The following is a 23,266-nucleotide window of genomic DNA, read 5'->3' as shown; positions in this document are numbered from 1 at the left end:
GCCCCTGCAGGTGTTTGCTGCTGCGGAGCCGCCCTTTATCTCTCTGTGTCTGTGTTTAACCCTCACCTTCCCTTTAAAACACCCAAAGATACCAGGTCTGGGAGGCCTGGGCTCCTGGCAGGGCCCCTTGCACGATCTGATCCCCTCCACCTCAAACCCTGAGCCTCCAGCCATGTGTCCCCTCCCTACCCATGTCCTTAGGAGCCTTGCATGTGTCACAAGGGTCCCCTTGCAGGGGGCTGGGGTACCCTCAAAGACAACCACATCCTAGCTCTGAAACCTCGAATGTGGCCTTATGAGAAGGGTCTTTGCAGGCGGGGTTACGCCAGGATCTCAGGTGCCATCGCCCAGGGTTTCGGGGCAAGCCCTAAATGCATGGCCAGCGCCCTCCTGAGAGGGAGGCGGAGAGAGGAGAGCCAGACTCGAGGGAGACACCGTGGGACGGGGGTGGGGGGGTTGGGGGGTGGGAAGTGGGGGCGGACACAGCGGGGGGGCAGAGACGGGCCTGAGCTGGCAGCAGGAAGGATCTGAGGTTCTGGCCTCCAGACTCACCAGCTGAGGCGTCTGCTGTTGCTGTGGCTGCTGCATGAACCCACGCAGGGGCCAAATCCTGGCTGGCTCCTCCCTCCAGCTCCAGGAGCCTGAGCTCTGGGGCTTGGCTGGGGAAGAAGGGGCCTCACCTGTCTCTGGGGAGTCCCTGGAAGGAAGAGGGAGCTCTCGGAGGTGGGGACGGAGCGGGGAGAATCCTACCCCTCTCCCTGGTTCTGTCCAGCAGGGAACAGTGTCTGCACCCCCACCTGGTGCCTGGTGTTCAAGCTTTGGTATGGTCCTGCCAGGCCTTGGTTCAGAGCAGGCCCAGGAGGTCCCTCTGTACTCTGGGAGCCTCAGGTCAGGCTGCAGGTGGAGCTGGGTTGGGTCCTGGACGGAGTGGCTGGGCCTTCGGGGCTCCGGGGCCGCATGGGTGAATGATGGGCGGTGGGGGCTTCGGATGGATCTGGGGGTTCTCCAGGCTGGGAGCAGCAGATCCAGGTTCAGAAGCTCTGGCTGTGGGAAGGGGCCTACGTGTGTCCCCTCCTCCCTGAGGCCCAGGCAGGTGGCCCGGCAGGAGCTCCACTCCAGGGCTGACCCTTTGGGGAACAGAGCTGGGCAGGGCCATGGCCCTGGGTGGGAGGGGAAGCCCTGTCTGGTCTTCCCAGTGCACCCGGCCTTTGGAGGATGTGATCTGGACGCACACCTCCAGGACAGGTTTTCGGATATGGGGGGAAGTGGGGGTGCAGTGAGCATGTCCCCCAACCCCTGTGGCCTCCCTTCCCCGAGGGCCCCCTCCCCACAACCCCCACTCCCAGCGGCCTCCCCTCCCTGAAGCCTCCCCTCCCTGAGGCGCTCTCTCCTTCTGGCCTCTCCTCCCCTCCTGAGATGGTGGCGGAGACAGGAGATGTAGACTCTGAAGAGGCCATAGGATTGGGGGAACATGGTGGGGCAGAGATGGGTGATACGGCCACAGCCATGGACTCCTGAGCTGGCAGCAGGAAGGGTGTGGCCCCTCCCAGCATCCTCCCCTCCCCGTGGCCTCTCCCTGAGGCCTCCCCTCCCTGGTACCCAGGCCAGGCCCAAGGATTCTCCACTGCCAACAGCCCTTGGAAGACCCCAGGCCTTGCGCTGTGGGTGTGTCCATGTGGGTGCAGCCCCCAGGGCCAGGCAGAGTAGGGGAGGCTGGGCACCTCCCGGGCAGTAGGTGGGGTCTCTAGGCAGCCCTCATCAGAGGTGGCCCCTTTACCACCAATCTGTGGCTGTCACCTGGGCAGGTGGGGCCACTGTGGGTGGCTGGACCAGGTCGCCTTCCTCACTGGCCCCTGACTGCCTCCATCCTATCCCTGGGCCCTGCTCCTTCTGGTCTGCACCATATGCTCTTGGTCACCTGCTCAGAGGCCCCCAGGGCCACCGGCTGCCCCTCCGTGAGGTCCTTCAGTACAGGCTGAGATGACTCCACTCAGGGGTTCTCCTTTCCCAGGGCCTAGACCCAAGCTGGCCACCAGAGGGTCAGGGAAGATTCCAGAGCAAATGAAGGAGGGAGAGAGGGGAGAGAAAGAAGGGACGGGAGGAGGGAGAGAGGGAGGGGAGAAGGAGGAGGGAGAGGGAGGGAGGGAAGAGGGAGGGAGTGGAGAGGGAGGGAGGAATGGAAGGAGGGAGGGAGGGGAGAGGGAGGAAAGGAGGAGGGAGGGAGGGGAGGAAGGAGGAGGGGGAGAGAGGGAGGGAGGGGAGAAGGAGGGAGGGGGAGTGGAGGGGGGAGAGGGAGGGGAGAGGGAGGGAGGGGGAGGGGAGGAAGGAGGACAGGAAGGGAGGGAAGGGAGGGAAGGGAGAAGGAGGGGAGAGAGGGGGGAGAGGGAGGGGGAGGGAGGGGAGAGGGAGGGAGGGAAGAAGGAGGGAGGGTAGGGAGAAGGAGGGAGGGAAGGAGGCAGGGAGGGAGGGGAGAGGGAGGGAGGGGAGGGGGAGGGAAAGAGGAGGGAGTGAGGAGGGGGAGGGAGGGAGAAAGGGAGGGAAAGAGGGAAGGAGGGAGGGAGGGAGGAGCGAGAGGAAGGGGGAGGGGGAGGGGAAAGGAGGGATGGAGGGGGAGGGAGGGGAAAGGAGAGGGATGGGAGGCAGGAAGAAGGAGGGAAAGAGGAGGGAAGGGAGGTAGGGAGCCTCTTCCAGGAGCCTCAAGGCCTCCAGGGCTTCAGTGTCTGGGGCTTTGTCCTCAGCTGGGCCCTTTGTGCCACTGAGGGTCAATGCTTGTGTGGTTAAAAGAAAGAGTTGGTCCAAGCATGGGTGCGTGCCCGCAGGGTTTATTTCTATGTAAATACCTTTTCTGCTTTGTTCTCAGTGCTCACGGAGGGAAGGAGAGAGAAGGGGAGGAGGAGGACTCTGTAGGGAGCACTCTCGGCTTGGCCTACCAGCCCCAGCAGGGTCCTTCCCACCACCCTCTGGGTGGAGAGTGACCCCCTGTGCAGTGTGGGGCTCATCTGGCCAGACGGGAGGTGCTGGGGTGGGCAAGGTCCCCGGGCTCTGAGTGGTGTTGGCGGACAGGGTGGGCTCAGGCTCACAGGGGTGGCCCAGCCAGGCCTGAGCACTCCTCCGAAGCTTATGTTACGTGAGCCTTGCCGTTCAGGGCTCATTCTCGGGGTGTGGTGAGGTGGACGCCACATTCTGCGGGTGTCACTCCAAGTTCTCACCCTGCAGTGTGTGGGTGGGTTCAGCCGGTCCTGCCAGACGCCGGGAGGGAAGGGGATCTGGGGATGGCCCCAGGGTGGGGCTCAGTTTACAGGGCCCAGCTTGGGGACAGCTCCAGGGGATACCTCAGGAGCCTCCTGGGGTGGGGGGGCCAGCCCCCAGTGCATGGCTGTGTGGTCCAAGCGCCTGTCTCCCTGCCACATGGCCTCAACTCTGGCCCAGAGACCGGCCCTGGAGGGAGAGTGTGGTCCGAACCCTAGGGCTGGCCCCTGCCCAACGAGGCTCAGGGACGCCCGGGAGCCTCCAGGGTCTCTGGGTCCCACTACTGGGGGCTGACGGGTTGTGACATTGGCCCTGCGGCCACACGTGCTCCCCCCTGCCCTGGGCTCAGGCACTCTGGGGGGCCCAGCTGCTTCTGTCTTGGCCTCCCCGGGTTGGGAGGGGGCTGAGGGCTGTGGGGTGGGCCTCCAGGTGTTCCTGACTGTGGCCCCCGGGGCTGGGCCAAAAGCCTGGGTCTGCAGTCTCTGCCTGGGGACTATGGCTTGAGTCCCTCGGAGGCCTGGTGGGGACAGGCCATGGCGAGCGGGGTCCGAGAGCCCCAGACCTGGCGGCTTCACGCTGATGGGCCCCCGGCAGGCAGCTCCCTCCTCCAGCGGCGATCAGGCCGCGGATGGACGGTTTTACCAGACAGTATTAGACAGAGGGCAGGTCTAACCGTGTCTGGTAAGACGTTCATCCCCCGGCAGTGGTGTGGGCGGCCTCTGGGTCCTAGGCTGGTATCTGCAGGGTCTGTGGAGGGAAGGCCAGGAGGTGCCCCCCCACCTGCCCCGATCCCTCCTGGATCTGCAGAAGGAACCCCCCAGGCGCTTCCCTGACAGCCTCATCCTGGCACCTGGCCCCAGCCCGGCCGCATGTGGTGCTGAGAGCCATCTGGTCACCCTGGCCCTGCTCTTGGCAAAGATTCCCGCAGCCCCTCACTGGCTCCTTGACACTCCGTCAGGTTAATGAGTAACGGAGAGACCAGGGCAGCCACCCCCTCCCCAGGCTGGGGCCTAGTGTGGGGTGTGGTTCCAGGTGCCCTGGCTGCAGATCAAAATGATTAAACAGTGGGTGATCCTGGCTTCCTGGGTTTCGGACAAAGTACCCGTTCTTGTTGATGGGAGAAGGAATGAGACCCCTCACCCTGCACCAGGTCACGGCACCGAGCGTCCCGCTCTCCTGCGTCGTTGGTCTTGAGAATCTGAGCCTACCCCGTCCTTCCTGTGTCCCCTGCAGACCCTCCACGGAGCTGGAGCCGGGGTTCAGACCTCAGGAAGGAGGGAGGCCCCCACTCCTCTCACCTCTCCAGCCCTGGCATCCCTGCCCTAGGGCCTTTCCTGGAGCTGGGTCACCCCAAAGCCCAGCCTGGGGGATCCTGGGGTGGGGGAGGCTCAGCTGCTCACGGTGTCAGACCCAGCCTGGGCATGAGTGACCCAGGGCACCCTCGGCAGAGGCCAGCCTTCCCCTGGGTACAGGGCTTTGGAGCTGACACAGGCCCTCCACTGCCCAGCTCAGCCGCCCTCCACATCTCTGGCAAGGGAGCTCTGGACGTGCACGTGCATCGGTGGGGTCCCCGGCGAGCGGTGGGTCACCTTTGAACATCGTTACCAGACAGTGTTAGAGTAAAGCTGGGAAATCCAGCACTGTCTGGTAAGATGCCCACAGGGGCCCCAGTGGCCAGCAGGAGCCGCTGTGGAGTCCAGGGAAGCCACTGCTGGGGAGCAGCCAGGGCGGGGCTGGTACCAGACATCGGCTGGCGGAGCGTGCTCAGGGGCTGAGACTCCGAGGCTGCACAGGCCCACCCTCCCCGTTTCCTCCAGGCTAAGGGACTTGGGGCCGCAGACCCAGGACCAAGGCGCGGAGCTGGTCTGCTCAGCATGGCCCACCCCGTCGTGGAAGGAAAGGTGGCTGGTGGGCAGCTTCCTCAAGGCCTCTGGGCTCCACGTGGCTCCAGGCTGGGCCTTGCCCTCCTGAGCCCTTTGTTGAACCCCGTTCAGCCCGCACCTGCTGGGTGTGGTGGCAGCACCTGCCCAGAACTGTGGGCAGGGTCCGGACACCTGAGTGTCCTAATCCCCGGATGGCTGTGGGGTGCCCTGGGTGCGGCTGCAGGAAGCATTGCTTTCTGGGGGCTTGGAGACTCGGGGGGCCCAGACCCCTTCCCAAGGTCACTCCCCCCATCACTCTCCCCAGAGCCATCTGGGCTGGATGGAGTTGGGTCTGCTGAGTGGGCTGTAGGGAGGGGAGTGTGGACTGGGTGGGAGGCCCTGGGGGCCGGGAGGGTCGCCGGTCGCTGCTGGCAGGACCCCGCCGTCATCATTACCAGGCAGTATTAGAGACCTGACTCCATCCAATGCTGCCCAGTAAGATGGCCACGGCTGCCCGAGCTGCGTCTGGGGGCTGCCCGGCTGGGGGCTGTCTGGGACTCACTGGGGGGGCTCAATAGCTGGGGGGCCTCATCCTCCTTGGGCACTCAGGAGGGCAGGCCTCATGATGCACCATGGCCTCAGCCACTCTGGGGGCTAAGCCAGGAAGGCTGGGTGCACAGGGTGACCCCCCACCTGGAGTCCAGCAGCCACCGGCTTTGGGGCCTGGGGTGGGTGCCTGGGGACCGAGGGTCAGTTCAGAGTGGGGCAGACATAGGCCTCTGCTGGCCCCATCTACGGGGACCCTCCCTCAGGTGGTCCCACAGGAAGGCCTGGACAGCAGCCCCAGCCCCCGGGACCCTGCGTGCTGCCTGTCTGAGGTGGGGGACAAGGGCCTCGGTCTCCAGCAGGTGCTTCCCTGCCCAGCCCCTTCTTTTCTGTCAGGCTCTCCAGACAGGATGGCCTGTCCCACCTGGAGACCCCTCTCCCATGCTGCCCTGCTCACTGCATGGCATCTGAGGGCAGGGGGTACAGGGGGTGCAGGGAGTGCAGGAGGGTGCAGGTGGTGAGGGTGCAGATGGAGAAGCAGATGGGGCTGCAGGCGGGGTGTGGGGGTACGGGGGTGCTGGGTGGGTGCAGGGGTTTGCAGATGGGGTATAGACAGTGTACGGGTGGGGGCTCGGGGGTTGCAGGTGGCGAGGGGTTGGGGGGCACAGGCGTGGGGACACAGGAGGGGGAGGCTCCTGGCTGTGTCTGGCTGGCTCTGTGGTTTGTGTGTCTGCTGGTCTGGGGTCTGCGTGTCTGTGGCTAGTCTGGGGTCTGACCTAGGGGTGCACAGGAGACACAGGTAGCCAGGCCTTGGGTGCTGGGGGACCCAGCACCTCTGCAGGGGGGAGGAAATGGGCAGCCCTGTGGCCTTTCCTGGCTCAGGCCCTGCCTGGAGCCCAGAGACCACAGGTGCCTATTCCAGGAACACGAAGGGCCTGAGGGAGATTCAGCCCTCGGGCCAGACCTGCAGGCCAGGCTCCCTGCCCTCCTTCCCACCCCTTCTCTGCCTGCCCCCCAGGTGATGACTGGGCGGGAGAGCTGGCCAGAGCCGCTCTTCAAGTTTTCTGGCACCTTCCACCCACAGAGACTGTGGTGGAGGGGGGTGCAGATCCTGGGCTGATCCCTGTCTGCCCGCCAACCACAACAAAGGCCGAGTCTGCCCACCCCCCACCTGCTGCAGGTCCACAGGTCCCCAGACTCTTCCTCCAAAGGCATCTCCCGGACCTGAGCCCCTGGAACCCCAGCAGGTGGAGACGGATGGGCCTTTCTCACACCGGACCCTCTCTGGAGATCCCACACCAGGCCCCCTGCCCTGGCCCCGCCTGTCAGCCTTCCCTCACCTCACGGGCCGCCACCACCGATCCCATAAAATCAGTGCTTCAGGAACGCTTTTCACCTGTCTTCTGAGCTAAGGGAAACTAAGACTTCCCATGCAGAGCAGAGTTGAATTTCAGCTCCGTTCCTGGCTGCCAGTCCACATGGGGAGGGTGGCAGGGACCCGGCGCTTGTCCCTTGCAGCTGGGGCCAGACACGGTCCCCAGCCCACCGGGAGGATGGACGGCCTCCCAAGGCCGGGCTCAGGGCCTGGGGCAGTGTCTCCAGCCCCCTCAGGGATGCCTCAGCTGGCCTGGCCACCCCAGGCTTCTCAGCCATCGAGTTCTCACCTGGACCCAGGGACAGAGCCACGGGGCAGGCAGGAGGGAGGGTTCCCAGGCTCCTCCTGAGGCAGAAGCTGTAAAGCCAGCCAGCAGCTGGGTGACAGAGAGGCTGACCCTGGCTCCAGGGCTGGGGTGGAGGCAGGTGGTTGGCTGCAGGGCTGGCTGCAGGGATCTGGGGCTGCGCAGGGCTGTGCCCGGCAGGGGTGAGGGGTGAGGCATCCACAGCTGAGTCTTACCGTGGCCACAGGTCAAGAAGTGAGAAGCGAAAACGATGCTCCCGGTTTCCCGAGGGCCCCATGCGGCACTTCCTTGGTCGACTGTCCAGGAAGTGGAGCCAGTGGGTTAATCATCACCGCGGGCCAGACCCAGCTCGGGAAAATTGAGTGAGTCAGGAGGCCCAGGGCCGCCCCACCGAGGGGCTTTCTGCAGAGCACGCGCACCTGGAGGTGCCCCCGGCTGACCTGGCCGCCTTGCCCGCGCCCCGGCCGGGGCCAGAGCGGGTCCCACCTGCTCGGGCCGGGGTGGGGTGGGAGCGCCGGAGAGGAATGCAGTTCCAGCACGAAAAGCTACCTCGTTGGTTAACCTGCCCAACGGGCTTAATCAATGGTGAGGCCTCGGAGAACAAAGCCTGAAACCCAACCCTCCCCAGCCTGGGTGCAGTCGAGCCAGGGGAGCCTGCGGCCAAGGGGGCGGGGGTGTGGGGCTCAGCCTCACCAAGCTCAGGCTCTCCCCTCCGAGTCCTGGAGCTACAGAGCCGCCATTTCACCCGCAGCCCTCTCTCAGGCCGGCTGTGAGTGTGTCCACCCGCCCCACAGAGGAGAAGCCAGGCTCCTCGGCCGGTTCATCTTTCCCTAAATACACTAAAAACTGTTCTCACAAACTCATCTGGCAAATAAGTGTTTACAAATTACCAAAATGTCTGCAAAGGGGCCGTGAACTGCATGCACATTTCACGGCGGATTTGCACCGTCACAAGTGCATGTGCTGCTAATGCTTTTAAACTCTTCATCTGGTTACCAGAAAAACACAACACAACACCCCTTTCCCCAGATGCTCGGCCTGAACAGGCCTAAGAGCTCACAGGGATTAATTAAAGCAGTGGCTCCTCAGGCCCCAAAAACTTTGTCCATCGAGAGCAATGCACCTCCCCTCCCATCACCACCATCAATCAATTCCCAAATGTTAAGACTAAGAAAGCAGTGAGGGGCTGTGAAACCCCTTCTGGTGCCCCTAAGGCAAGTTCAAGGCTGGGCCTCGGTAGGTCAGACCTCACGGCCACGGTCACTGCTCCTGCACCCCACCCCAGTCACAGCGTGGGCACCGCCGGCACCTTCTCCCGGCTGAGCTCAACCTGGACCAGATGAGCCACGGCCCCGGGCACCAATCTCACTGCCCACAGGCTCTGAACAAGCCCTTCCCGCCGCAGACTCCGGAGCCCAAGGGAGACGCGGGCATCTTCAGGCCCAGCCGGACCCTTCTCTGCACCCACCTCAGTGGCAACAGCTTCCCTGCTCCGAATGCAGTGCCTCAGGCCAGCGCTGGCTGTTTCCGGAGAGAACTTTCTAGAAGGCCTATTGTCAGGTAGGTAGTGAGAACATGACCCCTCTCGGAGCCTGCCCTCTGCCTAGGCCCTGCCCCCGGCTGATGGCCCGAGGATGCCTCACGCCCAGAGCTCACACGCTGCGCCTGGAAGATGCAGCCTGTGGGCCCAAGATGGCTCCGAATCCGAAACCCAGCCACGTCTGAGCAGGGTCCCACCTTTCCCTGGGAGGGGAAGGACCACTTGGCCTGTGTCCGCAGTGACCGGAGCTCCCTGGACGCTGGCAAGGCTGGCCACTGCCCATCTGTCACCTGCGCTCTTGCCCCGAGTCCGCCACGGAGGGGCCAGGCCAGGCCTCCCCTGCAGGGAGCAGCCTCCTGGAGCCTTGGCTGCCCGCCACCCGCCCTTACCTGCCCTGACAGGTTCTGCCTCTGAGGACGCTCCCGCCCAGCCCTGCAGCCTGCGCCTCCCCCATGCCAGGCCCGGGTGGGTGTGAACCGGCTTCGGAAGGGATGGGGGACACCCAAGTCCCCGTCCGTCCCCATCCAAGGAGCCGGGCACGCAGCCTCAGCCTGTCCCCAGCCAGGGTCCAGACTTGGGGTGTCGGGGTTGGGAGGGACCCGGCGGCCACCTAGCAGAGAAGAGTTTCCTACCTCCCCTTCAGGGAAAAGCCGGTTTAGACCTGTACAGGTGGACAACTCGCCTGTCTCGGGGAGAGCGTGGAGGGCGAGGGGACAATGGGAGGAGGCTGCGAGGTGGGGGCCTCGAGAGGGAAGAGCTGCCGGCGGCTCGCCTTACAAGGAGCCACTCCCCGCCCCACACAGGTGCGGGCTCCCACCGGCCAATCTGCGCTCCTGGCTCCCGACAGGTGTGTCCCCTGGGCTCCCATAGGCCCGGCAGAGTTGGTCGGGAGGCGGGCGGGAGACAGGTGGTGACGCAGGCCCAGGCCCCTGCACACTCCTTCCTGCCCCCACCTTGCCACCGGCCCACCGAGGTTGAACAAAAGCCAGGGTGGGAAGGCTTCAGTGGGGCCTGCGTGGAGCGAGGGCAGCAGGAGCAGCAGCAGGGGCAGCCACGGGCAACTCTGGCCTCTTCCCCCCACCGCCTCCCCCATCCCAGTCACAGGACTCCTTCCCAGCCTGCCTTAGAAGGGGGCGAGGTGGCCCAGGGTGAGAGTCACAGCCTGCCGGTCCCCTCCCTGGGGCGTGGTGCCGTCCAGTGGGGCTGAGGCCTCTAGCAGACAGAGGACAGGGGCCACACCTGCCTGTCTTAGCTCCAGGCCCCCAGCCCCTAGTTTTGGAACAATGGAGGGACCCCTGCAGGCCCAGGTGGCTCTCAGGATCCGTCTCGTCTCCAGGGGGTCCGGAGAGCTACATGTCCCCAGCCTCCACAATGAACAGGAGGCCCTGGGATCCCACAGAGCCACAGCTGGGGGGTGAGGGAAGGATGTGGGTGCCTTACTGAGCCTCCCTGCGAGGCGGGGACAGCGGAAGCCACAGCAGCCCCTGGAACAGTCCATTTGGGCTCTGGAGGTCACTTTGGAACCCCTAGACTGGGGGTGCAGGTTTTCTTGTTGGGAGCTCGGGAGGTCTCGGGGACAGGGGCCGGGATGGGGAGGGCAGGGCCCCAGCCCCATCCGGGAAGTGACTCCCATGAGAAGTGTTTGCTTCTCGCTGCTCCCAGCAGAAGGGCCTGTAATTAGTCCAACCTGGCAGAGCGGTCCCTGCAGACCCCACCATTTTCCATAACGAGCTCTGGCAGCTCAGCTGGGAGCCTCATCACTGAGGGCCGGTCCCTGGGGCTCCTAGCACTCTTCTCACTCTGCCTGGGGAGGTCCAGGCGACTGCCCTATCTTTACAACAGATGAGGCCAGGGCTGGGCTGGCCGGAGGCTCACTCTGGCGTTGGCCTCTGCCCCTGGCATGGGGCCTGAGTCGCTGCTCACCCTGGCCCTGGGCAGGCTTCTGGAAGCTGGTCCTGGGGGCACCACTGGCCTCTGACCCACTGGCCTCACCCCAACAGGCCCCTCCCCCAACAGTCAGGGCCCCGCCCACTCTGATGCCCACTTGAGTGTCTGTGTGGGGGGAGGTGGGGTGGGGGCAGGACACACCTGGCCGATGGGCCCTTGTCTTCTGGGGAGACTGAGGCATTGAGTGGGAGAAGGCCCAAGCCCCGTCTTGGACCCTCACCCCGATGCCACACTCACTCATCCCCCAGCGTGGCCCTTGGGCCCTGCATGGCAGGACCTGCCTGGAGCTGGTCGGGTATCAGGACACGTGTGGTCTGGTCCTCGCTGCTCATGCACACGCCTCTGCTCTGTCCAGGTCCCAGGAGCGGTTCTTCCTGGGTCCCTCTTGGTCTGCAGGAGGCTGGAGGCAGCTCTGACCGAGGGAGAGAGAGCACACAGGTGAGGCCATGCCCACGGGACACTTCACAGAGCCGTGGGTCCTCCCACTGCCTCTCACCTTGGACGCAGTCCGAGGCCCCATGGATGACGGTGGCCCCTGAGTGCCTCCGGTGGTATTAGGCCCAGGGTGAGCAGGAAACAACCCTCCACTGACCTCCAGTGAGTGGAGGGCTGGGCACCTCCTCCCTCCCCTCTCTCCTCCCTGTACCTCCCACCATCCCTGTGTGCCATGGTCCTGACCCCGCCTTCTCCATCCGTTCCAAAGCTCCACCCACAGACGGAATGCCTGGAGCAACGTCTGCCCTCTGACCTCAAAGGTTAAACCATCCAGGCTCGGTGGCCTCACGCTTGTCATCCCAGCACTTTAGGAGGCCGAGTCCAGAGGATCACTTGAGCCCAGGAGTTCGAGACCAGCCTGGGCAACATGGTGAGACCCCGTCTCTACAAAAAATGTAAAAATTAGCTGGCTGTGATGGTGCAGGCCTGTGGGCCCCCCGCGGGAGGATTGCTTGAGCCTGGGAGGTGGAGGCTGCAGTGAACCTCAATTGCACCGCCGCCCTCCAGCCTGGGTGACAGAGTCAGACCCTGTCTCAAAAAAGAAAACACAAAGGTAAAAGGCCCGAGTTTTCTGCGGGAGGTTAATAAGTGTCTCTACCTGGAGTTGGTGAAACAGTGAGAGAGCAACTGACCAGCCCTGGGAAAAGGGAAGCCTCTGGCCCTGTCCATGGTTCCTCCCGCTTGGGCAGCTGTGTCCTGGCCCAGGAGCCGCCGATTTCAGCCCTGAACAGCCCGGGGCCCTTGACTGTGGACATGGAGAGTGGCAGGCACTGGGAGGGCACTGGGTGGGCACTGGGCATGACCCCATCACCGTAATAAAATCCCTGGGTGGCTCCCTGGCTTCAAGGAGGAATATTTGCGTCTGGCTGAACACCTGCCTCCCGGCCTCCTGGTGACACCCCAGGCCCCAAACTGTCCTGCCTGATTCCCGAGTAGCATGAAAATGACCTGCATCGGCCATGGGGATGGAGCGGCCGGACTTGTGCACACTTTCTCACCTGCTTTTTATTTTTCTTAGACGGAGTCTTGGTCTGTCGCCTAGGCCCGGCTGGCGTGCAGTGGTGCGATCTCAGCTCACTGCAGCCTCCACCTCCTGGGTTCAAGTGATTCTCCTACCTCAGCCTCCCGATCAGCTGGGACTACAGGTGCCACCACCACGCCAAGCTAATTTTTGTATTTTTGGTAGAGACAGGATTTCTCCTTGTTGCCCAGGCTGGTCTCGAACTCCTGACTTCAGGTGATTTGCCTGCTTTGGCTTCCCAGAGTGCTGGGATTCCAGGCATGAGCCACCGTGCCGGGCCTCTCACCTGTTTTTGACCCAATCACGTGGTTTCCACTGCCCTGCTTTCATCCTGGATGGACCTGGGTGTGGCTGCGGGAGGCCTGACCCAGGAGGGCAGCAGAAGTCACCCCCAGGCTGAGCCAGCCCGAGGGGACCCAGCCAGCCAGTCCCTACCCCGGCCCCAGGAGCCTCGGGTGGCTCTGAGCTCCGTGGATGGCCAGTTCCGAGGCCCTGAACTGGGGAAGGGGCACTGCTAACAGAATGGCTGAAGGCTGATGCCAGCTCTGCCTGCACTGCTTGGGTGCAGGGCTTGGGGAGGGGAGGCCTACGAGGCTCACTGGCGCAGGTCTCTCTGGGGACAGGGCAGGGCTCAAGCCTCGGGGGGCACAGGCTGGCACTCCCCATTTGCCAAGGAAGTGAGTGGCCCTGGGCATTGTGGGTGGCACCTGAGGCCTCTCCCTCAACGGAAAGAGCTGCGGTGGCTCTGTCAGTGGGCATGAGCTGGTCAGTGTGGGCCACTCCACACCAGGCCCTGAAAGGCGCTGCAGAGTGTCTGAATCACTGGGAGCGGGTGGCTGCTGAAGGTCCAGGCCTGGTCCACCCGCGGGTAGGACACTGTCATGGCAGCCGGGTGGGCGGCACTGGGTGGGGACAGCGGTGAGGGGGCATGGCTCTCCAGGGGCCGGGAGGCCTGACCCAGGAGGGCAGCAGAAGCCACCCCCAGGCTGAGCCAGCCCGAGGGGACCCAGCCTCCAGCCCCCAGCCCTGGCTGGCCTGAGGGCTCCGATGGGCAGGGCAGGCAGGACAAAGGCCCTTTGTGTTCCGGCTTTGGCTACTTCCTGATGGCGCCAGCCACAGAGTCCACAGGGTCCTGGATTCTCCTGCCAGGCTGTGGAGAGTCCCACCTCTGCCAAGGAAAGAAGGGGAGGACTCAAGAGCCTCTGGAGCTTCAGGTTCAGGACTGGGGCCTCTCTCATGCTGACTCTGGGCTCTGAAGGGACACAGGCTCAGGGCCGCCCATGGCTCCTCCACTTCCGGGTTCTCCAGCACACAACCCTCACCCCCCAGTGGTTCCCAGGCTCCTTGGCCGCTGGGGCACCAACACCGGGTGGTGGGGTGGGGGCCGGGGACAGCTGCCCAACCCTCCCTGGGAATGGTGCCCCTCCCAGGGTGTCAGGCCCAGGGCCCTGGCTCACCCTTCCCGACCCTCCACAGTGTCGGGTCTTGACCTGTATGTCAAGTAGGGGGCTGTGACCCCCCTACTGCTGAGGGAGGTACGGTGGCCCAGCCACAGACTGTGAGAGGGTCTGGGGCTAATTTTGGCTTTGCGTCCTCTAGCCAGCACCACCCTGGAACACAGACAGACTTTGCTTGGAGAACTTTGGGAGGAAAACCCAGGCGGGGTTTTGGGAGGTGTCCTAGGCGGGGAGGGTGGGCGGCCCCCAGCACCTAGAGCTGGAGATGAAACAGGATGCGGTGGAGGCCCCTCCCACCACCTCCCGGGGCGCCCGGCTGTGTCTATACAAACCCCAGCATAGGAGACCCCTTTCCACCCTGGCAGGAAGGCCATGAAGCCTCCAGGCTGAGGAGGAGCAGGGCTGGGGTGGAACCGGGGGTAGGGATGGAGGGGCTGGGCAGGCTGGGGGTGGGGCTGCAGTCACCTGTACTCCCTGGACCCTCCTGCCGCCTTCACCTCGGGACCCTGAGGGACCCTGATTCCAGGGCCAAGTGCTCCCCACCCAGGCCACGCCCTCCCGCCATACTGCCAGGTGAGGCAGGTGACCCCACCATTATTCAATGCTGCACGGAGCGGGACCCTCCAACCACCTTTTCTCCCCTTTCTTCCCAGCTCCTCCCACCTGCCTGAAGGGCCCAGGCACCTGCCAGCCGCTGCAAGCTCAGGGAATGCAGGTTCAAGCCAGGAAGCTCACTCTGTCCCCAGCCTGAGGTCCTGGGCCTGGTCGTGCTGTGAGACTTTGGGTCTGCACACAGAGAGATGCCAGGGTGTGGGTGGGCCAGCCTAGCACCTGGGACCCCTGCCTGCCCCCACCTTCTTGTCCTGAACCAAGCTTGTCCAGCCTGGGTCCAGTGGGTCAGCACAGCCTTCTGCAGCCTGGCTCACCCTGACTGGACCCCCTCTGCCTGAGGCCCTGATGCTCCCATGTCCTCTCCCACACTGTATCCATGAGGGCTGTGGTGCCTAGCAACACCGCCTCTGCTGAATTCTCAGGAGGTGTTGACCAAAAGTCTGGAAGCTTTGCCCAGGGTCTGAGACACAGCCTTCTCTAGGGACCTGATCTGCACGCTGTCCCCTTGTTTTCTTTAGTCATTTGTTGAGATCTGCCCCAATCCTCCACAGCCTCACTTGTCCCCAGAGGCCTCTAGGGCACCAAAGCCAGTGGTCAGCCCTCTGGCCTCCCAGCCTAGTCTGTGGGCAGCTGGTCACCATGCGCCTCCAAGGCTCAGCCCACTAAGCCACCAGGGCAGAGGCACTCCTGGGAACCAGCGGGCTGGGGTGCTGGTGCCAGGGAAATGGAGGGGTGGGTGCAGATGGAGGTGAGATGTCTGGAGGTTGGGAGGAGCCTGTGCACTCTTCCCTGGTGTCCAGGTCACCGGCACAGATTTCCTGCAGATTCCAGCTGAGCAGGTGCAGTTTGAGTGGGAGTTTTCCGAGTGGGGATTCCATGCTGGTTACGGGAGCCCAGCAGAGCCTTGACAGAGGTGCACGGCCTGCCTTGGTGACAGAGGGAACGGAGGCTGTAGTCAGGGTGGTGGTGCTCTGAGGAATCCTGGGACTCCTGGGTGGGAAGAGTGTGGGGTCCTGAAGGCCAGAGGAAGAGAGTGCCCCAGGCAGAGGACACGGCCAGTGCCCAGATGGGCTGTTTGCAGGAGTGCAGGCGGAGAGTCTAAGACCAGTCTCCTGGCCGAGAATGACTGAAATGTTCAACCATCTGATCAAAGCTTCGAAGAGCCAAGGAGCTGGTAAGAATCTACGAAGCCCAAACCATGGGAAATCGCAGCCTAGAGGACAACGCTGCTTTCCTTGGGGGTCAGCAGGTGTGAGCTTTTGCTCCAATGTGGAGCTCATCCACCACGAGACCCTCCCTCCAAAACCTCCCAAAGTGGGGATGAAGTGAAGGTGACTCCATCCTTGTGAGACCTCACAGCCCCAGTTCAAGCCACCTTGGTCTTCCAGAGAACCCAAAGGCCACTCAGACCAGGCAGTGTTGTCCCAGGTGCTTGGCAGAAGAAAGCAGAAGGGTGGTGCCTTTGCCCAAGGCACCAAATCATCCTACAGATACTTGTTCAAGTACAGTGAGCAGCACATAGTCGAAGATAACCGGTCTCGCAGAGGTATGATGGAAACAGACCAGTAAGACCTTCAGGGGCCTGAGATATTGGAGTTATCAGACTCAGATAAAAACAAATGAAAATCAGTACATTGAAAACAAAGACAGGTTTTATATTTGCAGAGAACTTTACCTTATAAAAATATGTAGTAGATTAAAAAAATCTGAATGAGCTTTTAGACATGAAAACATGATAGCCACAATTTAAAACTCAATAGGCTTAACAGAAGATTTAAAATTGCTAAAAAGAAAATTGGAGTCTGGACGTGGTGGCTCAGGCCTGTGATCCCAGCACTTTAGGAGGCCGAGGCTAGAGTATCACTTGAGGTCAGGAGTTTGAGGCCAGCCTGGCCAACCTCATCTCTACTGAAAACACAGAAATTAGCCAGGTGTGGTGGTACACGCCTGTACTCGCAGCTTCTCAGGAGGCTGAGGCAAGAGAACTGCTTGAACCCGGGAGGCGGAGGTTGTAGTGAGCTGAGATTGTGCCACTGCACTCCAGCCTGGATGACAGAGCCAGACCCTGTCAAAAAAGAAAAGAAAGGGAAGGGAAGGGAGGGCAGGGGAGGGAAGGAGGGAACTGGGAGACAGGAAAGTGTAAAGTATTCAGAATGAAGGCTAGTAATATTTTCAAAGACCACGCGGATAAGAATGGGACTGCAAAATACATACATACAATATAGAGAACTGGAAAAAGAGAATGGGAGAAATAAATATTTGAAGAGATAGTATCTGAGAATTTTCCAGAACTGTTAGAAGACATCCCAACACAGATTCCAGAAGCCCTGTGAATCTCAAGCAGGATAAATACACAGAAGTCCCCAGCTTGCCACCTGTGTGAGCCATCCTGAAAGCCCACAGTGAAAAATTGAAGAAAGCTGGGGAAGCATGAGACAGATTCCCTTCCAGAGACCAGCGGTGGGATCGACGGCAGACCTGCCCACAGGACAGTGGGGACAGAACACAGTGGAACAACCGCTTTACACTAAACACCAGCCCGAAAGCAAAACAAAAACCAGGAGAAGAACTGAGAATGTTTGCCATCAGAGACATTCGCTCAGAGAATGTGCAAACCACACACTCCTGCAGGACGATTCCAGGCAGAAGTTTTGCGGTGCAAAAGATGACAAAATCTCAATTAATTTTGGCTTTGCACAGCAACAGCAGTAACAATGAACTGTGGAGTCTTTAAATATCTGGAATTAAAGTGCACTTGTTTGCCGGGTGCCAAAGCTCACATCTGTAACCCCAGCACTGGGAGGCCAAGGCTGGGGGATGAGTGGGAAGCCAGCTTGGGCAACATGGTGAACCCCATCTGTACAAAAATTAGAAAACATTAGCCAGATGTGGTAGTGCAGACCTGGAGTCCCAGCATTTGGGAAGCTGAGGTGGGAGGATCGCCTGAGCCCAGGAGAGCAACAGAGTGAGGCTCTGTCTCAAAAATAAACAATAAATAAAATGCAATTGCTTACAGTACCACTAGTGGGGAAACCTGGTGGGTACAACCTTAGCCGGGTGATGGAGGTGGGTGAGGGTTGACGGAGCTGGGTGGTGTGAAGAACATGGAAGCCCACAGGATGATGGAGCTGGGTGGTGTGGAGAGCGTGGAGCCCCCACAGGATGATGGAGCTGGGTGGTGTCGAGAGTGTGGAACCCCCACAGGATGATGGAGCTGGGTGGTGTGGAGAGCGTGGAGCCCCCACAGGATGATACAGCTGGGTGGTGTTGAGAGTGTGGAACCCCCACAGGATGATAGAGCTGGGTGGTGTGGAGAGTGTGGAACCCCCACAGGATGGGATGAGAAGGACACTGGGCTCCGGAACCTAGGGCTCCATCCTCCTCTTCACAAACCCATTACCCCAGCATAACCATGAGAAAAACATCAGACAACCCAAACTGAGGGGCCTTCTAAACACCTGAGCAGCACACCTCAAAACTGTCATGGTCTTCAAACCAAGGAAAGTCTAAGAAACTGTCATGGCCCACGGAGAGGTGATGATGCCATGCCACAGGGGCTTGGATGGGACAGAGGACGGGAGGGAAACCAGGAAGACCCGGGACAGAGAGAGCACAGGAGGGAGCCAGCAGAGTGTGGGGTTTACTGGCTGGTCATCAGCACCAGCTTGCAGTGACAGATGGACCCCGCTGTCGTGGGGTGCTCATGGTGGCACAGGGTCTATGCTGTCTGAGAGCTCTCTCTGCAACGTGTCTGTTGATCAGAAGATATTAGAAATAAAAAGTCTATTTAAATGTATAATTAAAGTCCCACCAGTGACTTTGTTGACATCCTGCTGGTGTCAGAAGTGTCTGCTGTGAGTGGAGGCCATGGGAGCAGCGGGAGACAGAGGTGGAGGCCACGGGGCCACAGAGGAGACAGAGGCAGAGGCCATGGGGGCTGCAGAGGAGACAGGCAGAGGCCAAGGGGCCACAGAAGAGACTGAGGCAGAGGCAGACCAGGCATCCACAGGCCCTGGCTGGGCAGAGCAGGAAGGGGCACAGAGCCTCTGAGTCCTAGAGAGCCAAGGCCACCAGGATGGCCCATGGATGCCCCTCCCCACACTCCAGGCTTCCCCTGGGTGAAGCAGTCTGGGTTTGGGGTCTTGAGCTCACCCTGAGGCCTCTGGCTGGGCTGGGCCTGAGCGTTCCTGGGAGCCTGTCCTGGGCCTGGCAGAGCTGCAGTCACCTCCATGTGTTGTCTGCTGCGGCCATGGCCTTGACACTGGGGGTCTTGCCCTGAGAGACTGTGGGGAGGAGACCCAGAGACGAACCCTGCCTGGGACACTGAGGGAGGGGAGGGCACTCAATGCTCGAGGGTGGGGTCCGGGGACAGGTGCACGGTAGGAGGGGAGGGCACTCCTGCTGGGGTGGAGGTCCCAGGAGAGGCACATCATGGGAGGGGAGGGCACTCCTGCTGGGGGTATAGGTCCTGGGACATGGGTCCCTGGACAGGCACACTGTGGGAGGGGCCCTGGAGTTGGAGATCTGGGTGCTGGAGAAGCCCGCTGAGCACTGGGCCTGGGGAAACAGACTTTTCAGACGTCCTGAGCTGCGCAGGAACGGCCCCCAGCTGGCATCAGAATGCTGGCTCCTCAGAGCAGACGGGCAGGGCCCACCCCAGGTGCTGCTGAACCAGTTCTTAAACACACTGTGAGCCCTGAGCTTCTGGATCAGAAAGGCCTCCAGACAGACCCTTTGGACCAAACTGAAGGAGGCCTTGAGGGATGTGCTGTGGCCTCAGCACCTTGGGCCCCGGATGACCACCGTGACCTCAGCACCGTGGGCCCTGGATGACCACCGTGACCTCAGCACCGTGGACCCTGGATGACCACTGCCAGTGTTCCCCGGAGCTTGGCCAGGTCCCGGAACGTGAGGACACCTGGCAGAAACAGAACCTAGGGCTGTGGGCTCCATGAGGCCGGGAGGGAGCGGGCATGGAAATCTCAGCCGCAGAACCAAAGCAGCTATGGAAATGTCTCAAGCAAATCACCCTGGCGCAGCTCACCAGCCACACCGGCCCTGGACGCAGCCGCTGCTCACCTAGGTGCCCCCGGCCCTCGCCTCCTCTTCCCGGCACCTGCTTCCTGCCTCCTAGAGGCCCAGAGGGAACCTGGGGACCTGGGGCCTGAAAGAGGGATAAGGGTGGCCACCTGGGGGCCCCAGACAGTTTGTGGCTGCCCTCAGGCACATGGGTGACAGAGGATGCCTAGGGTTGGAGTGGGTCCAAGGCAGCCACTCTGTCCTTAGGGGGAGCAACCCTGAGGGCTGACAGGACGGCCCGCTCAGGCCTTGGGGTGGACACCGTGGAAGAGGTCGGGAGAGGCCCAGCCCTCAGTGGTCCTGGCCTGCCCCTGCCAAACCAAGCAGCTCTGGGCCTGGGGCTCCTGGTCTTCTGCTTTGGGGCCCAGGCCACCAGGGTGGGCCCTCCTATCCCTGGCTGGGTGGGGCCAGCTGTGCTGGAGAGGCTCTGGGGCGGCGGTGGCTGATGACTCATTGGCCTCCAGGAAGAAACACAGGCCAGGCAGGGCCTTCCTGCAGGTGCTGGGACCCACCTGGGCGGGCCTGTGTGTCTGCGTGTGCCCTGCAAACAGACGTGCAGCTTGGGCCTGAGGTCACGCACCTGCACCTGCTGGGGGCGGTGGGATGGGAAGTGGCCCCACCAGGCCGGCAGAGCTGGAGGCCCCTGTGTGCCCCACCTGCCACCCCCCACCTTTCCAGGACACCTGGTGCCCCAGACCTGGAGTGGCCTGGCTTGGGAGTTGGGGTAGAAAAGGACCTGCCTGAGCTCAGACCTCTGCTGGCCGCCCCCTCTCACAGTGAACTTCTCCACTGCTCAGCAGGGCCTAGAGTAGCCGGAAGGGGGCTGGGGCGGCCCCCCTCCCTTGTCAGCCATGCAGTCACACTAGCCACCCTGCCCTGTGGGGTCCCCAACAGCCCCCAGGCCTCCACCTCCTCCAGGGGAGGGCTGAAGACACTCCCCATCCTCACAGCCTCCAACCGCTGAATCCCCAAACCAACCTCCTGACACCCCCAGTCCCACATCTGTGTCACCTGCAGGAACCACAGACTCCCAGGGCTCCAGGGTTCCACCCACAGGACCCGCCCTCCTCCACCCCTCCCCCACGACGGGGGGTGCCTCGCAGCCTCAGCCCTCCAGCAAACCCACCCCAGCCGCTCAGCCTTTCCTCCCCTGGGGCTGGCGGGGAGGCGGCTGTTGTCCCCACCTTCGGCTTCCAGGCTCCCCACCTCATGTCCCTGCCTCCTTGACCACCACCCTGAATTTCCAGGGTGTCTGGCCCGGGATGCCTGCTGCTCTCTGCCAGGCCTCCTGTGCTGGGTCACTCACCCCCAGCCCCTCCCCCTCGCACCCCTCACCAGGGTCCTGGGTCCCCTGCGGCTGCTCACACCACGCCCTGCGGCTGCTCACACCACGCGCAGTGTCCCCATGGAAACTGCACCCTGACCTCTGATCTTCGACCGGCTCCCTCCTCCTTCCCTCAGGGGCCTGGCTGGGGCCTTGTGTTAGAGACTTCCCTTCCTGGGAGAGTTTTCTTTCATTTTGAAATAATTTCTTCAGAAATGGCCTGCAGAACAGTGGTAGGTCTGCTTCTTCCAGGGCCTGACGCTGTCATCCTGATACGTGGGTGTCCATCCTGTGAACGGGGACCCCCAAACACCTGCAGCCCTGGGGGTAGGCTGCCGACCTTCCCACACCTCGTCCCCATTGTCCCCACAGCGTCCTCCATAGACAGGACTCGACCAGGGCCTCAAGGCTGATCTGAGTCTCCATGAGCCTGGAACACGCCTGGGCCATTCCCTGCCTATCCCATAGGTTCCAGGCCAGGACCTCAGCAGGAAGTCAGGTGTGGGTCTGTCTGAGGTCCTCGTGGCTCCAGGAAGCCACAGAGCTGAGTCCTGCTCCCGACTGGCCCCCATGGCGGTTTCCCAGGAACTCATTCCTTCCACACCAAATGCGCATTCCACCATGAGGAGAAGCTTCTCTGCTCCACACTTACTTACCCACAGCCCTCAGCGCAGCCTGGGCATGCCTGTTTCATTGGACGGGTCCTGGGCTGTCCTGCTGTCTGTTCTGTTCTGATGCTCGGATCCTAGGCTGAGCTCCTGCCCCTGGGATGCACCCCCCGTCATTCCCTGAGTTCTTCCTTGAGCTTCAGGGCACCCAAAGTTGCTCCAGTCTCCTCCAGTATCTTCTGCACAGTCCAGGAATCCGCTTGGCTCCTCCTGGTGGAGAATGGGATTTAGAAGCCAAGATCTGGGTGTGGGTGAGCTCAGTGTTCCTGGAGTGTTGCTGGGTGGACAGAGCTCAGGGATGTGTGTGTGGCAGTCCACAGACAAGCCTGAGCCTCTGCCCTCCACCCCCACCTGCTGTGATGGGACCCCCCCCCAGGCTCCCACTGTGCCCATCCAGCCTTTGGATTCTATGATGTTCGTGGCATTTACCAACTTCTAAAATTATTTTGACTTTGTTTCAGATGCTAAATAAATATTTCACTTCTTTCCAATTTTCATGCTTTATTCTGCACTTTTGTTCTTTCTCTTTTTTGAGGCAGGGTCTATGGCGTCTCCCAGGCTGGAGTGCAGTGGTGTGATCTCCACTCATTGCAGCTTTGACCTCCTGGGCCCCAGGGAGCCTCCCACCTGCTGAGCCTCCTGGGCAGGAGCCTGGACCACAGGCACAGCCACACCCGGCTAAGCTGTTTCATTTTCTGTAGAGATGGGATCTTTCTATGTTGCCCAGGCTGGTCTCAGACTCCTGGGCTCAAGCAATTCTCCTACCTCGGCCTCCCAAAGTGCCGGGATGGTAGGCATGAGTCACTGTGTCTGGTCTGTACTTTTTTTTATTAAGGAGAGCCCCAAACAATATGAGGCTTGAGCCTCAACAACCAAGATGGGTGCTGTCCTTGCTCCTCACCAACTGACCCAAGTCCCAGGCAGGAGCACCCTCGCCACCCCACTTCCTCCCTTTTTTTTTTATCAGACCCCTTGCAAATTGCAGCCTGAGTTCCATCATTCACCTGTGGGGAGCAGGCTGGGGCCACTGTATGGCCTGCAAGACAGGTCCAAACTCACTGACTGCAATCCCCCAAATCCCCACATCACTTGGCCCCTCAGCAGGCTGGCACCTCTGGCTGGGCCCTCTGCCTTGAGCCTTGAGCACTTTCCCCCTGGGCTCCAGACACTGGGGGTCCCCACCTCCCTGCCTGGGCTCCAGACACTGGGATCCCCACCTTCCTGCCCGGGCTCCAGACACTGGGGGTCCCCACCTTCCTACCCGGGCTCCAGGCACTGGGGGTCCCCACCTCCCTGCCCAGGCCCTGGGCACTTGGTGTCCGAACCTCCCTGCCTCCAGTGGCTCCTCTTCTGGCACCTCCTGTTCTGACCTCTGAACCCACGGCCTCAGAGCTGTCCTTGTTGTCACCTGGTCCCCAGACCATGACGCCCTCCTCAAGTGCAAGTGACCCATGGGCACCCAGGTCCATGCAAACCTGCAGTGTCTGAGCTCAGATGCTGAACCCCGGACCCCACCCCCCACCAGCCTCCCAAACTCTGGGATCCTCCACACCCCATCCCCAGAAGAGCAGGCTCTGCCTTCGAAGTGTGCCTAGAACCGGAGGTCCTCGCAGCCACAGCACTGTCCCTCAACTGCCAGTGCCCCTCTCCCGGCCGGTGCCTTGACGCCCACTGGCCTGTGGCCACCCTGCACCACTTCAGCGAGTGAGGACATGGGAGCCGAGCCAGACCCCCACTCGGAGCAGACCCAAGTCCCTAAGAGCCATGTCCAGGGGTCCCCCCTCCCT

The sequence above is a fragment of the Callithrix jacchus genome, chromosome 7 (assembly GCF_049354715.1).
Source record: "Callithrix jacchus isolate 240 chromosome 7, calJac240_pri, whole genome shotgun sequence".
Lineage (NCBI taxonomy): Eukaryota > Metazoa > Chordata > Mammalia > Primates > Cebidae > Callithrix > Callithrix jacchus.
Note: the sequence above shows the minus strand (reverse complement) of the source record.